This window comes from Tursiops truncatus, chromosome 1 (genome assembly GCF_011762595.2).
Source record: "Tursiops truncatus isolate mTurTru1 chromosome 1, mTurTru1.mat.Y, whole genome shotgun sequence".
Lineage (NCBI taxonomy): Eukaryota > Metazoa > Chordata > Mammalia > Artiodactyla > Delphinidae > Tursiops > Tursiops truncatus.
Window position 1 is genome coordinate 69,552,386 of NC_047034.1, and position 14,981 is coordinate 69,567,366.

The 14,981-nt window shown below is 37.5% G+C and overlaps 1 protein-coding gene across 4 annotated transcripts in view; it reads left to right on the forward strand.

Moving 5' to 3' along the window:
* Nucleotides 1-4,575: 4,575 nt before the first annotated feature.
* LOC101325394 (interferon-activable protein 203-like) overlaps nt 4,576-14,981 on the forward strand; it is a 40,861-nt gene continuing 30,455 nt past the window's right edge. For 2 of the 4 annotated variants that reach the window (XR_012332321.1, XR_012332322.1), the window contains exon 1: nt 5,504-5,742. The gene's annotated coding sequence lies outside the window, so the exon portion shown is untranslated. Of the gene's footprint in view, nt 4,657-5,503; nt 5,743-14,981 lie in introns of those variants that run through there. The other 2 variants (XR_012332323.1, XM_033856778.2) reach the window with 2 other exon arrangements.

Sequence of the window (14,981 nt, forward strand, 5' to 3'; positions counted from 1 at the left end):
TGGCAGAAGCACTGAGCTTGCTCATTCAGAGCAGTTTTGCTGCCTGGCTTGGAGTGTGTGAATATGGGCGGGGTAAGGAGGTGTGCAAAGCATGTGGCATTTTTTGTTTGCATGAGTTTAGACTTGATTTTGCTCCTTCAGCCTTCCCAATGATCTGAGAGGTTACTATCCTTTAATAAAGCCCCTCCAATTCATTAAATCATCACATTGTACAACAAATTGAAAAAGAAAGTACAACTAGCCATAGTCGATTGTATAATTTGCAGTAAGAATCTTGAACAGTCTGAGGTTGTTGCTTCCTCTCTGGTAGAACATTTATCTGTATGTTGAGCTGTGTGAGAGCTGAGGGGAAGGATGTGGTGAGAAAGACCTAGAAACGGTGGTTATGGGTGAGTGCAGAGCCTGCCCCTCTAGGGTTTCTTTATTTGATCTGTCTGTACTCCTAAAAAAACGCTTTCTGTATATTGGTATGTCAAGTCTATAAATTATGTGCAGATATTCCATAAGGCAGGGCAGAGTGATAGAAAGGAAATGGGCATTTAACAGAAAATAACTGAGTTTAAATTCTGTCTCCAGCACTGACTAGCTGGGTACCCTTGAACAAAAGCCTTAACGCCTTTCAGTTTTAGTTCCCTCATCGATGAGGTGTGGTTAATGTATTTACACATAGTGTGTTGTGAGGTTACATGAGATAACCTATGGAAGGCCCTACCGCTTAAAGGCTAGTGATAAAGGTTAGCTCTCTGTGCCAGAGGCAATCAGGGACCCCAGGGAATAGATGACTTGTTGACTCTACATGGACAGTCCTAGAAATGGACTATTCCATTCTGCTGACCTGGGATTTTATTTTTTGTATTCCAACTTATTGAAATCTGATTCTTTCTGATAGGACCAGCCCAAATGCCCTTTTTCCCTAATGGAAACTTCCCCAATTCTCTTAGCTGGAAGTAGTTAATTCTATTTATAAAATACTATTATATCTTAATGTAGGTTGTGTTTGAAAGTTTGTGTAAAATTAATAGATCCTTAGGATAAGCAAGTGGAAAGATTCTGATACTTTAATCAGCATCTAGTAGAGCCCCTTATGTTTTAATTTAATCTTTTAACATTTTTTTATTATTTATTAATTGAAGTATAGTTGAATTACAATGTTGTGTTAGTTTCAGGTGTACAGCACAGTGATTCAGAATATATATATATGTACATGTATATATACACACACACACATATATATATATATATATATATTCTTTTTTAGATCCTTTTCCCTTATAGGTTATCACAAACTATTGAGCAAAATTCCCTATGCTGTACAGTAGATCCTTTCTGGTTATCTATTTTATACATAGCAGTGTGTGTACATTAATCCCAAACTCCTAAATTATCCCTCCCCGGGGATAATTGGTAACCACAAGTTTGTTTTATATGAAACCCTTTTTCTTGTACATTGTGAGAGCCCCACATCTCACAAATACATGTGATTCCTTCCTTCCATTTCCGCAATACAGTCATTTCAAAATTTTTCAAAAAATTTTTGACCAAATCAATGTTTGGTATTTTTGGCCAAATCAATGTTTGGTATTTTATATTACTATGACTATGTAAATAAAACTCACAGGTAAGCTATATACTGTATTGTGTTCCTTCCTTATGCGTCTTTAATGTTTTTCTGAAGTCAATGACATTTCTTTAATAGTTTGTTCAACTTTTTATGCCCTGGTCCCTAGGACTTTCTAAACTGCCAAAATTGTAAAATTTCCCTCAAAGCAAACTCACTTACTTTATAAGGGCCACTCACCACCTGCAGCACAGGCAGACCCCCTTCTTCCCGCACCCCCCACCACTCTTTCTTTGGTCGGGAGTCCTCCTTGAGTTCCGTGTCCACCCCTTCCATCTGGACAAGCTGCTCTGCTCTCCAGCTCTTCACGAGTCAAGGTTCAGGGACTTCTCTTCATCGTTGTTCTGGAGATTCCCTGAACAATTTTGTTCCTTCCTTATACTTATGTGTAATTAATTGTCAGCTGGGTATAGAATACCAGGCTAAAAATTGTTTGCCTTCAAGTGGTAAAGCGATTGCGCCCCCCTCCCACCCGCCGTGTCTTCTAGCTTCTGGTGCTGCTGTCAAGAAGGCCATGCCATTATATACAATGGAATATTACTCAGCCATAAACAGAAACAAAATTGAGTTATTTTTAGTGGGGTGGATGGACCTAGAGTCTGTCATACAGAGTGAAGTAAGTCAGAAAGAGAAAAACAAATACCATATGCTAACACGTATATATGGAATCTAAAAAAAAAAAAATGGTTATGAAGAACCTAGGGGCAAGACGGGAAGAAAGACTCAGACCTACTAGAGAATGGACTTGAGGATACAGGTGGGGGAAGGGTAAGCTGGGACAAAGTGAGAGAGTGGCATGGACATATATACACTACCAAACGTAAAATAGATAGCTAGTGGGAAGCAGCGGCATAGCACAGGGAGATCAGCTCAGTGCTTTGTGTCCACCTAGACGGGTGGGGTAGGGAGGGTGGGAGGGAGACACAAAAGGGAGGAGATATGGGGATATATGTATATGTATAGCTGATTCACTTTGTTATAAAGTGGAAGCTAACACACCATTGTAAAGCAATTATACTCCAAAAAAGATGTTAAAAAAAAAAAAGGCCATACCATTCTTATTCCTAATCCTTGGATGTGATCTGTTTTTTTTTTTTCTTCTGGAAGCTTTAAGACTTGCTCTCTCCTTGGTGTTTTGTGATTTTAAAATAATGTGCTTTTATATATGTTGTCCCCCCCCCCCCACACCATTCAGCAAGCTAGATGTTAGTTCTTTGATAACTTCCTTTTCTTTATTGTCTTGGTTCATTCTTGCTTGGGCATCTATTATATATAACCACCTTGAGCTGGTTAATATTCACCAAAGCATAAACCTCTACACTTCTTCTTTTCTCTCCCTTTTCTCCATCTCATTGTCTTCTAGGTATACACTGAAAAGGAACTCCTCAAATTTATCCTCCACCACTCTATTAAGTTTAAATTTTTTCTGCTATCACATTTAAAAGACACATCTCTAAAAACTCTTCTGTTAATTTCTTTATTTTTTCACATTTGTTAGCATGATCTTTTTATTTCATTGATACAATGCCTTCTATCTCTGATGACTCCCTCTCTCCCTCTCCCTCTCCCTCTCTCTCTCTCTCTCTCTCCCTCTCTCTCTCTCTCTCTCTATATATATATATATATGTAGTTTTCTTCTCCCTCATCCTTTGTCTCTGTTTCTTTTAAGTTCCTTTCTCTGCATGTTTTGTTCTTTTTCACATTAGGGGTTTTTCTGAACGTGATTCATGTCTGTTTACTCATATTTAAGAGTAAAAAGAGCACACAAACACAAACTTTAAAAGTTACCTTTTTTTGTAAAAATGCTTAAGATTTACTCTCTTAGCAAATTTCAAGTATACAATACAGTATTATTAGCTATAGTCACCATGCTGTACATTAGATCCTTAAATCTTACTTATTGTTAAATATTTATTGAATTAAAAAAAGTAGATAGAAGAATTTTCTTCCAAGAATGCAAAAACAGGAGAATGATTGGCTGTCTGTGCATGTGTGTGTACATGCATGTATGAGAGTGCATACATGTATGTGTATGTATACGTGTGTGTGTGTGTGTGTGTGTGTGTGTGTGTGTTTGGGTAATAAAAGCCAAACCTAAAGTTTGAGAAGAATATTATTCAGCTGAATTGCCAAAACCAGAGATTGATGTTAATCTGCACTCTCGAGTCCCTTGGTTATTCTAATTTCCTCTAATGCTGAATCCCACTGAATTTCCAAGCCAGTCGTGACCATGGCATGAAGTAACTAGCTCACTCCTCAGAGGAGTCTAGAATTTGTCTTGCTGCCATAGAACCAGCAACACACATACTAACTGTGCTGACATTTCCTACTCCCTTCCTATCTCTCCTCTCTAGCTGAACTGTCTTGGTTTGCACAACTGAGTGTCTGCCTCTATTTCCATGCCATACATTTCATCCTCCTGAGAGTGAAATTCTGTAAACCTTAACTAGATTGGCAAAGTTAAGGTTTTTTAGCATTCCTTTGCTTCGTCTATTAAAATACCAACTGCACAATATGAATTATGGAGCATTGCTCTGAACTGTGTTTATTGATAACAGTAATCTGTGTGTTGTATACTGGAGTCTCTACTGAGAACATTACTCCACATGAATTGATTATAAGAAAAGGGGCAGGAAAATGTTCTGAATTATGGCCATTCCTCCCATGTGTCCACTGCCCTCTGATCTCTGGAGTGGGATCTCCTGACCTCCCTAAAGTTCCTCTTTACGCATTACCTTAACACCAGCTCCATGTATCCACATAACAGCAACCTAAAACCTGTGACAGGAAACAGTGAACACCCACAGGTGTTTCTGGACCTCACTCCAGATCCTCTTTGCTTTTTCCTGACTTACTCCTACTTTGGTGAAGTTATTCAGATGGTTTCATATCCAGACTTCAACTATCCCTTCCATCACTCTAGTTTGTATGAAAGTAATTGGCTTTCTTCTCTTTAGAAGACCTCGGATTATCTACGAACATTAGTTGTTTTAGGACCCATTTGCAGTCATGATCTCACTCTACTTGCAGATCAGCTGGTGAGTAACCACTATAAGGTCTGCTGGCTGGTGGCATTTATTCGACATCTCAGGGCGTATGGTACTCCGGAAGGTATCCACTGTCCTTCACAGAAGTAACACCGTAGACCGGAAGGTTTATCAGGCCCCTCTTATTCCAGGGGTTCAGTGTTCTTCCAGAATTTGCAAGGTTTCGAAGCTGTCATGATATAAGCCCACTAGCCACTTGTGTTTACCTTTGACTAATGCAGAAAGCATGATGAGTAAGCATGAGGTTAATCAGTGAAGTTAAGTAGCTAATCATAGTCAAGAGGGCCACTAATATCACATTCCTTTCTACATAATCTGAGGAAGGATTCACATATTTGTAATGACCTTCTACTTCTGTCAAGCTCCAGGTGTGTCAGTCATTAACTGGGTGAATGTTTTAGGTGCTATTTAAACCAACAGCTATTTTATAGAAAACTCACCCCCTTCCAGGAGTTTCAGTCAAAAAGAGTAGAGATAGAGGGTTCTTCCAAGATCTCTTCTTGCCACTGCTACTCTGAGAACAGGAAGTAAGGGATAAGTGGCCAGATGGCTTACCTTACTTCTTGTATATTTGAGAGTCATTCAAGGGAATATAGTTTTCTAATGACCCTCATGTAAGTCTGCTGGATAACAGAGTCCTAATGTTGGAACTCTTTTCATCTACTGACATTTATAATAAAAAAATTTTAAGTGTAACTTTGCCATAATTTTTCATTTTGATTAAGATATTTACAGGAAATAAACCGTTTATTTTCTCTGACTAATGAAACTGAAAGCTAAGAACGTTGGTGGGAGGAGTCTCAATACTGTTTCCTAACTTCTCTCTCTCCCCGGGGAAAGCACCGTATGAGGAAGCCAGCACTAAGTCAAGTTTTTGTATAGCCAGTGCCCTTTTTCCTTGTTGTCTTTCAAAATACTTCTTTTTCCTCTGCCCTTCAGGAGATTATAAAATTCTGAAGTTCAGTCTCTGAGAGCTTTACTCATTTATCGTCCTACTTAAGCAAAATAAGCAGTGATTCTTGCATATCTGAAGAAAACCTCAACATCTAGACTACTGTGGAGGACATTTTCACTGAGGTAAGACTGGTAGGGATTTCTTTAGAGAGCTGTGGGTACCTGGTTGGTAGCCTCAAGGTGAGAAGGGGAGCTTTAGTCATGAAGAATTTGGGGGGAAATGTTTTATATCAACTATACTCAGAAAAGTGAATACAGCAGTAGCTTGATTCTAATCCTTTACTGCCTAGGCAAATAATAGACATTTTATTCCACTACAACTGAAGCCTGAACAAAGGGAGATGCATTTTGACTATAGAAGATATTATAATCTATTCCCCAGGCAACTAGCGGCATGAGCTATATTTAGAGCAAAGGTTTGGTTTCCTTCCCTGGAAGATGCACAGGAAACTTGGTGGCTGTGGTGGGGGCCTCGGTGAAAGTCAAGATAGGGGCATGATAAAAGTATCATAAAATAATATTGAGTAAAAAAATACATCTGGATATAAAAGTGTATTGTATGGCATTGTCCTAATTTTAGAAAACACACACACACAGAGAAGAGCAGACAAGTTTCAATTCCGCAAGTACAGTTATATAAAACATGGCTTCTTTACCTCTCTTAAGACAGTTTACTTTTTCTTTTAGACTCCATTTTACACCAGCTGCCAGTGTTGTTATTTCAGTTTCTTTTAGGATTCCTTTCTGCCTTCCTGAAAATTAATACTTTTTTTTTTTCTGGTGGCAAGGCATAGGAGAGAGGCAATTACAAATAGATTTCTATTGTCTACTTTTAGAATTGTTTAAAGACTTTCTGTATGGCCTGATACAGTAATATTTTATATGTGCTTGACTAGAATATAAGATTTTTAATATTCATTTCAGAATCTTATGTATGTTAGATAAATGCTGTTAATTACACTTATTATATTTACTTTTAATAGGCAAATACACAATTAAAACTGTTGTATTTCCCTAGGAGGTGGACGTTTTATCATTGTGTTGTGCTCTGATGATACTTTTTATCTTCAGATCTATTTAAAACCACAGTAATATAGATAAACTGGTTTTCTTTTACTTACTCTTTGCATGATAAATATTTTACTTTTCCACCTTTAAGTGATCTTTTGTTAACAATACATTGGCAGATTTCTTAAATCCAAGTTGACCAATTTGTCACTTAAGCTTAACCGGTTAGAACCTTTATGCTGATAATTAACATATATTGTCTTGTATCTGCTTTCTTCTTTTCAATTTATGATACTTCTATATTCTCCTTTTTTGATTTGTTTTTTACTTATACCCCCATCTGACTTACCATTTAAGACAAATACATTAGTGAACTGTCATATTCTTTGTCCTCCCTCTCTCCCTCCACCATGTTGATATACTTCCTGCTTCTCTTCTCTTCAGTCAGGGCTTTATTTATTTTTAAGGCATAGACACACCTAATCAAGTTAAGTTTTCACCCTTACTTACCTTTCAGCTTACAGTTTTTCTTGATTTTATATATTAATTTTTACTGACTATTATTTCCAATAAATGTTTCCATGTGGGTCTTTGTCTGCCAAAACTACCAATGCCTTGAATGCAATAGTGTTTGAGGCCCTCATATTTAAGTATCATTTAGACTAGATTAAAAATTCTACTCTAAAAATTATTTTCCCCTCAAGATAGATGGGGAGTACCTCTTCTCTTACCCCTGGGACTAGATATGTTTTGAAATTCACAATCTAGAAACTTCAGAGAGGCTATTTAATGAATCTAAATGATTATCTGGGGAAAGGGAGCTAAGGTCTGCATTTTATATTTTTTTCTTCCAGTTTTATTGAGACATAATTGACATATGGCGCTGTATGAATTTAAGGTGTGCAGCATAGTGTTTGATTTATATCCATTATGAAACGATAAGCATAATAAGTTTAGGCAACATCCATCATCTCATATAGATACAAAATTAAAGAAGTACAAAAAAATTTTCTTTTTCTTATGAAGAGAACTCTTAGGATATACTCTCATAATGACTTTCATATATAACATACAGCAGTGGTAATTATATTTATCATGTTGTACATTACATCCCTAGTACCTATTTATGTTATAAAAGGAAGTTCTCACCTTTTTCCTGACTTCATCCAATTCCCTTTCTCCTCACAGTTTACCACAAATCTAATTTCTTTTCTATGAGTTTGTTGTTTGTTTGTTTGTTTGTTATTGCAGTATAACTGACCTACAACATTGTGGTAGTTCCTGTTATGCAACATAGTGATTATTTCTTTCTTTTTTTTTTTTTTTTACATCTTTATTGGAGTATAATTGCTTTACAATGGTGTGTTAGTTTCTGCTGTATAACAAAGTGAATCAGCTATACATATACATATATCCCCATATCTCCTCCCTCTTGCGTCTCCCTCCCTCCCACCCTCCCTATCCCACCCCTCTAGGTGGTCACAAAGCACTGAGCTGATCTCCCTGTGCTGTGTGGCTGCTTCCCACTAGCTATCTATTTTACATTTGGTAGTGTATATATGTCCTTGCCACTCTCTCAGTTCGTCCCAGTTTACCCTTCCCCCTCCCCATGTCCTCAAGTCCATTCTCTACGTCTGCATCTTTATTCGTGTCCTGCCCCTAGGTTCATCAGAACCATTTTTTTTTTTAGATTCCATATATATGTGTTAGCATACAGTATTTATTTTTCTCTTTCTGACTTACTTCACTCTGTATGACAGTCTCTAGGTCCATCCACATCACAACAAATAACTCAATTTCATTTCTTTTTATGGCTGAGTAATATTCCATTGTATATATGTGCCACATCTTCTTTATCCATTCATCTCTCAATGGACACTTAGGTTGCTTCCATGTCCTGGCTATTGTAAATAGAGCTGCAATGAACATTGTGGTACCTGACTCTTTTTGAATTATGTTTTTCTCAGGGTATATGCCCAGTAGTGGGATTGCTGGGTCATATGGTAGCTCTGTTTTTAGTTTTTTAAGGAAATCCACACTGGGCTCCATAGTGGCTGTATCAACTTACATTCCCACCAACAGTGCAAGAGGGTTCCCTTTTCCCCACACCCTCTCCAGCATTTATTATTTGTAGATTTTTTTTAACGTCTTTATTGGAGTATAATTGCTTTACAATGGTGTGTTCGTTTCTGCTTTATAACAAAGTGAATCAGTTATGCATATACATATGTTCCCATATCTCTTCCCTCTTGCATCTCCCTCCCTCCCACCCTCCCTATCCCACCCCTCTATGTGGTCACAAACCAGTGAGCTGATCTCCCTGTGCTATGAGGCTGCTTCCCACTAGCTATCTATTTTACGTTTGGTAGTGTATATATGTCCATGCCAGTCTCTCACTTTGTCACAGCTTACCCTTCCCCCTCCCCATATCCTCAAGTCCATTCTCTAGTAGGTCTGTGTCTTATTCCCGTTTTACCCCTAGGTTCTTCATGACCTTTCTTTTTTTATTATTTGTAGATTTTTGATGATGGCCATTCATTTCTCTAATGATTAATGATGTTGAGCATTCTTTCATGTGTTTGTTGGCAATCTGTATATCTTCTTTGGAGAAAAGTCTATTTAGGTCTTCTGCCCATTTTTGGATTAGGTTGTTTGTTTTTTTGATATTGAGCTACATGCTTGTAACTTTTGGAGATTAATCCTTTGTCAGTTGCTTCATTTGCAAATATCTTCTCCCATTCTGAGGGTTGTCTTTTCTTCTTGTTTATGGTTTCCTTTGCTGTGCAAAATTTTAAGTTTCATTAGGTCCCATTTGTTTATTTTTGTTTTTATATCCATTTCTCTAGGAGGTGGGTCAAAAGGATCTTGCTGTGATCTATGTCATAGAGTGTTCTGACTATGTTTTCCTCTAAGAGTTTTATAGTGTCTGGCCTTACATTTAGGTCTTTAATCCATTTTGAGTTTATTTTTGTGTATAGTATTAGGGAGTGTTCTAATTTCATTCTTTTACATGTAGCTGTCCACTTTTCCCACCACTACTTATTGAGGAAACTCTCTTTTCTCCATTGTATATTCTTGCACCTTTATCAAAAATAAGGTGACCATATGTGTATGGGTTTATCTCTGGGCTTTCTATCTAGTTCCAGTTACCTATATTTCTGTTTTAATTCCAGTACCATAGTGTCTTTTTTTTTTTTTTTTTTTTTGCGGTACGCGGGCCTCTCACTGTTGTGGCCTCTCCCGTTGTGGAGCACAGGCTCTGGACGCGCAGGCTCAGCGGCCATGGCTCACGGGCCCAGCCACTCCGCGACATGTGGGATCTTCCCGTACTGGGGCACGAGCCCATGTCCCCTGCATCGGCAGGTGGACTGTCAACCACTGCACCACCAGGGAAGCCCATAGTGTCTTGATTACTGTAGCTTTGTAGTATAGTCTGAAATCAGGGATCATGGTACCTCCAGCTTTGTTCTTCTTTCTCAAAATTGTTTTGGCTGTTTGAAGTCTTTTGTGTTTCCATACAAATTTTAGATTTTTTTGTTCTAGTTCTGTGAAAACTGCCATTGGTAGTTTGATAGGGATTGCATTGTATCTGTAGAGTGCTTTGGGTAGTTTAGTCATTTTAATAATATTAATTCGTTCAATCCATGAACATTATATCTTTCCATTTTTTTGTGTTGTCTTCAATTTCTTTCATCAGTGTCTTATAGTTTTCCAAATACAGTTCTTCTACCTCCTTAGTAGATTTATTCTTAAGCATTTTATTCTTTTTGATGTGATTGTAAATGGGATTTTTTTCTTAATTTCTGTTTTTGATAGTTCATTGTTAGTGTATAGAAATGCAACAGATTTCTATATATTAACTTCATATCCTGCAACTTAAGTGAATTCATTGGTGAGTTTCAGTAGGTTTTTTGTGGTGTCTTTAGGATTTTCTATGTATAATATAATTTCATCTGCAAACAGTAACAGTTTAAATTTTTCCTTTACAATTTGGATTCCTTTTATTTTTCTTTGTTTCTAGTTTGGTTGCTGTGACTAGGACTTCTAATACTATGTTAAATAAAAGTGGTGAGAGTGGCCACTCTTATTCAACATAGTTTTGGAAGTTTTAGCCACAGCAATCAGAGAAGAAAAGGAAATAAAAGGAATCCAAATAGGAAAAGAAGAAGTAAAGCTGTCACTGTTTGCAGATGACATGATCCTATACATAGAGAACCCTGAAGATGCTACCAGAAAACTACTAGAGCTAATCAATGAATTTGGTAAAGTGGCAGGATACAAAATTAATGCACAGAAATCTCTGGCATTCCTATATACTAATGATGAAAAATCTGAAAGTGAAATCAAGAAAACACTCCCATTTACCATTGCAACAAAAAGAATAAAATATCTAGGAATAAACCTACCTAAGGAGACAAAAGACCTGTATGTAGAAAATTATAAGACACTGATGAAAGAAATTAAAGATGATACAAATAGATAGAAAGATATACCATGTTCTTGGATTGGAAGAATCAACATTGTGAAAATGACTCTACTACCCAAAGCAATCTATAGATTCAATGCAATCCCTATCAAACTACCACTGGCATTTTTCACAGAACTAGAACAAAAAATTTTGCAATTTGTATGGAAACACAAAAGACCCCGAATAGCCAAAGCAATCTTGAGAACGAAAGAAGGAACTGGAGGAATCAGGCTCCCTGACTTCAGACTATATTACAAAGCTACAGTAATCAAGGCAGTATGGTACTGGCACAAAAACAGAAAGATAGATCAATGGAACAGGATAGAAAGCCCAGAGATAAACCCATGCACATATGGACACCTTATCTTTGATAAAGGTGGCAGTAATGTACAGTGGAGAAAGGACAGCCTCTTCAATAAGTGGTGCTGGGAAAACTGGACAGGTACATGTAAAAGTATGAGATTAGATCACTCCCTAACACCATACACAAAAATAAGCTCAAAATGGATTAAAGACCTAAATGTAAGGCCAGAAACTATCAAACTCTTAGAGGAAAACATAGGCAGAACACTCTATGACATAAATCACAGCAAGATCCTTTCTGACCCACCTCCTAGAGTAATGGAAATAAAAACAAAAATAAACAAATGGGACCTAATGAAACTTCAAAGCTTTTGCACAGCAAAGGAAACCATAAACAAGACCAAAAGACAACCCTCAGAATCGGAGAAAATATTTGCAAATGAAGCAACTGACAAAGGATTAATCTCCAAAATTTACAAGCAGCTCATGCAGCTCAATAACAAGAAAACAAACAACCCAATCCAAAAATGGGCAGAAGACCTAAATAGACATTTCTCCAAAGAAGATATACAGACTGCCAACAAACACATGAAAGAATGCTCAACATCATTAATCATTAGAGAAATGCAAATCAAAACTACAATGAGATATCATCTCACACCAGTCAGAATGGCCATCATCAAAAAATCTAGAAACAATAAATGCTGGAGAGGGTGTGGAGAAAAGGGAACACTCTTGCACTGCTGGTGGGAATGTGAATTGGTTCAGCCACTATGGAGAACAGTATGGAGGTTCCTTAAAAAACTACAAATAGAACTACCATATGACCCAGCAATCCCACTACTGGGCATATACCCTGAGAAAACCAAAATTCAAAAAGAGTCATGTACCAAAATGTTCATTGCAGCTCTATTTACAATAGCCCGGAGATGGAAACAACCTAAGTGCCCATCATCGGATGAAAGGATAAAGAAGATGTGGCACATATATACAATGGAATATTACTCAGCCATAAAAAGAAACGAAATTGAGCTATTTGTAATGAGGTGGATAGACCTAGAGTCTGTCATACAGAGTGAAGTAAGTCAGAAAGAAAAAGACAAATACCGTATGCTAACACATATATATGGAATTTAAGAAAAAAATGTCATGAAGAACCTAGGGGTAAAGCAGGAATAAAGACGCAAACCTCCTAGAGAACGGACTTGAGGTTATGGGGAGGGGGAAGGGTGAGCTCTGACAGGGCGAGAGAGAGTCATGGGCATATACACACTAACAAACGTAGTAAGGTAGATAGCTAGTGGGAAGCAGCCGCATGGCACAGGGATATTGGCTAGGTGCTTTGTGACAGCCTGGAGGGGTGGGATAGGGAGGGTGGGAGGGAGGGAGATGCAAGAGGGAAGACATATGGGAACATATGTTTATGTACGACTGATTCACTTTGTTATAAAGCAGAAACTAACACACCGTTGTAAAGCAATTATACCCCAATAAAGATGTAAAAAAAAAAAAAGTGGTGAGAGTGGGCATCCTTGTCTTGTTCATGTATATATGATTATTTTAACTTGCTGACCTCTTAAGTTTAAACACATTTTAACAACACTGCATTTCCTCCCCCCTTTCCACATTTATAATTTTGACATCATATTCACATCTTTTTGTTTCCCTTAACAACTTATTGCAGATGTAGATGATTTTACAACTTTTGTCTTTTAACCTTCCTACTAGCTTTATACATGGCTAATATATGACCTTTACTGTATATTTGCATTTACGAATGAGATTTTTTTCCTTTTATGTTTCATGTTTCTTTTCTTTTTACTTGGAAAAGTCCCTTTAACATTTCTTTTAAAGCCAGTTTGCTGGTGCTGAACTCTTTTAGCTTTTGCTTGCCTGTAAAACTTTTAATCTCTCCATAAAATCTGAATGAAAGACTTGCTGGCAAGAGTATTCTTGGTTGTAGATTATTCTTTTTCATCACTTTAAACATATCATGCCACTCCCTTCTGGTCTGCAGAGTTTCTGCCGAAAAGTCAGCTGATAGCCTTATGGGAATTCCCTTGTATGAAACCTGTTGTTTTCCCTTGCTGATTTTAATATTTTCTCCTTATCTTTAATTTTTGCCATCTTAATTACAGTGTGTCTTGGTGTGGTCCTCTTTGGGTTGATCCTGTTTGGGACTCTCTAGGCTTCCTGTCTGTTTCCTTACACAGGTTAAGGAAGTTTTCAGCTATTAATGTCTTCAAATATGTTCTCTGCCCCTTTTTCTCTCTCTTCTCCTTCTGGGACCCTCCTATGATATGATGAATGATAACATGTTTGATGTTGTCCCAGAGTTCTCTTAAACTGTCCTCATTTCTTTCTTTCTTTTTTTTAATTTTTGTTCAGCTTCAGTGATTTCCATTATTCTGTCTTCCAGCTCACTGATCTGTTCTACTGTATCATTAGCTCTACTGTTGATTCTTTCTGGTTTATTTTTCATTTCAGTTATTTTATTCTTCATCTCTGTTTGATTCTTCTTTATATTTTCTAATTTTTTGTTGAAAACGTCTAACTTTCCATTCTGTTCATCCAATCTTCTCCCGAGTTCTTTGAGCATCTTTATGGTCACCTCTGTGAACTATTTATTGGGTAGGTTGCCTATGTCCACTTCACTTAGTTGTTCTTCTGAGGTTTTATTTTGTTCCTTCATTTGGAACATATTCCTCTATAGCTTCATTTTACCTAATTTCTTCTTTTATTTCTGTGTATTTGGTACGTTGGTTATGTTTCCTGACCTTGGAGAAGTAGTCTTTTGTAGAAGATGTCCTATTTGTCCCAGCAGTGCACTCCCTTCTGGTCACCAGAGCTATATGCTCTAGGGCTGCAGTCCCCAACTTTTTGGCACCAGAGACCAGTTTCATGGAAGACAATTATTCCACAGACTGAGGTGGGGGGAATGGTTTTGGGATGATTCAAGCGCATTACATTTATTATGCTCTTTATTTCTATTATTATTACAATGTGATATATAATGAAATAATTATACAACTCACCATAATGCAGAATCAGTGGGAGCCCTGAGCGGTTTTCCTGCGACTAGATGGTCCCATCTGGAGATGATGGGAGACAGTGACAGCTGAAGTGTGTTGCTCATGTCCAGTCTACTCTATAATCTTGTTTTGGTTGCTGACACTGCAGAAAACCCTGCTTCACAAAGATAGGATGTTGGAAATGGAAGCAGGCTTTCCAGTGCTTTTGTGGCAATTTAAGGATATTCCACCTTGACTTTAATCCAGACTGCATGGAGATTTGAAGTTGTCTCAAACATACTTTTAAGGCCACTGTCATTTGCAGTCTCAAGCAGTCGATCGTCTTCTAGCATGAACAAAATCGATTCACTTGGCTTACTCACAAATGAGTTGTAGATCCATTCCTTCCCAGTTTGGGGGTCTTTTGTGGTTGGGAAGTAATGCTCAAACTCTCTAGAAAGCTGAGATAGGTGATCATGTACCAGCTGGGAGAAAGAAGGCCCTGGCTCAGTCTCTCAAAATCCCTGCTAATGTTTGAAACATATCAAATATCCCAATGTTCACTCGTCACC